Here is a 2051-nt window from a genome sequence, read left to right as displayed (position 1 = left end):
AATAATCAAAATCATACTAATTCATAGGCAAAATTGATTCAAATACAATGTAAACCAAGAAAAATAATAAGAAAAGGTTGCTACCTTTCTAATTGCCCAACAAGAGACGAAGGTCTCAAAGTTGCAAGACTACATATTCATTATATAAATTTAGGGTATTAAAAAACCTAATAATTTAAAAATCTAAACCAAATTAAAGACACGTGTTAGGACATTATTATGGTATAAACGTTTTTTTTAGCTTTTTTCAGGAGTTTTATGTAAGATAGTTTTATGAATCTATATATTTAGAACTTTACCTACACAGATTGAATTTTCTTAATAAAGTCTTATTTTAGAAGTATTTTTTAATTGAATTGTTGAAAGTATTTCCTTAATTGAATTGTTAATCGATTATGGTTGTAGAAGGTCAATTTATTTTCCTTTTAGATAATGTAGCTTATCGTTATGCACTTAGATAATGTAACTTTAAATAAAATTTAATGAATAGAAAGAAATAATTATGAAAAATCATCTCTTAAGAATATTATCAAAAGCTTATAAATTTAATAGATGAGAATAAATTTTTATTTAAAATTAAATTTTCCATCAATAAGCTATGTGTACGTGCCACCTTCCCTAGCGGGGAGTACATATTTATATGCACCAAATATTTACGCTAAATGAAGCAAGTTTAAACAAAGGTTAAGGATAAATATATGTATTACTATTTACTAATTTGGTGTAAACACCAAATGTGAAAATTTGTATTAAAAAGAAGTTCCGAACCTTAGATTGATAAAGAGCCATCTGAATCACATTTGCTACTATTTAAAATCAATTATTTCTTTACCAAAAAACTTGGCCAAAATACGTTTATTCTCTAAAATGTATATTTTTTTTTTCCAAAAATATTTTTGACCCCATAAAAATTTGGTCAAAAGGGATATATAATTTCTATGGGGTTTCCTGTTGACATAAAATAATATTAGAAAGGACATCTAAGTTTTAAGCAAATAGGGAGACAAAAAATATCACATTATGAGTAAACAATTCAAAATAAGATTAGTTCAAGAGTTGGAAGAAGTTGCTTATTATGGAAACGATAAGTTGGTGAGAAAGTATGGCCCTTAATAGAATGTGACATTAATTAATAGTTCAAAATCACATGAAATATTAAGAGAAGTGCATCTAAAATAATTAAGGGGAAAGTACACAAATATCATCTCGCCCAAAATTATTTCCACTAATATAACCATTGATTTAGCAATTTCATCCGATAGCCATTTAGGTTTTTCTGTCGTTGCTACTACCCTTTTTTTTTTTTTTGTCTTTTTCTTATTTATTATTTAATTTTTTAATATCAATTATTTTATATATAACATTATTGTATTTATTTATTTATTTATTACATGATCATTATAATTATGACATGAAATGCAAGTCTACCCCATAATTGTTCTATCTCTTTTCATATAAGTTAACACTATAGCGGCACTTTAACTTTTTTGTTTTTGCTATCCCTCTCTTTTTAATCAAAAAAATTAAGGAATATTTGGACAGTAAGGGTACAGGATTTAATAAATTTTGTATATACTTGCACAAATTTTTAGGTGAGGTTAACAAATTCACGAATAGCGAATTACTGTCTATGCTTGCACAAATTTTCTCTGTAAAAGGTGTATTTATGTGGTATACATAAGGTATCAACGTGGTACAAAAGTGTATCAATCTAGTATAAAAGTGTATCAATGCGGTATCAAAGTGTATTAATATGGTATAAAAAAGTATCAATTGGGTATAAAGACTGCATGTACTTGCATAGAATTTTCTTTCTCTGTTTTAAAAAGTGTATCAATATAATATAAAAGTGTATCAATGTGATATAAAAGTGTAACAATTGAGTATAAAGATTCCATGTGCTCAATTGAACCAAATGACTAAAAAAGGAAATTAATTTAGCCGATTGGCTACAACATGTCCACCTTTTCAAATGTGAACCATTTTAAAAAAAATATGGTCAGCCCATGTCCTTTTCCCAATAATTAATGAACACTTGGAATCTATTAATC

This window comes from Capsicum annuum, chromosome 10 (genome assembly GCF_002878395.1).
Source record: "Capsicum annuum cultivar UCD-10X-F1 chromosome 10, UCD10Xv1.1, whole genome shotgun sequence".
Classification (NCBI taxonomy): Eukaryota; Viridiplantae; Streptophyta; class Magnoliopsida; order Solanales; family Solanaceae; genus Capsicum; species Capsicum annuum.
Note: the sequence above shows the minus strand (reverse complement) of the source record.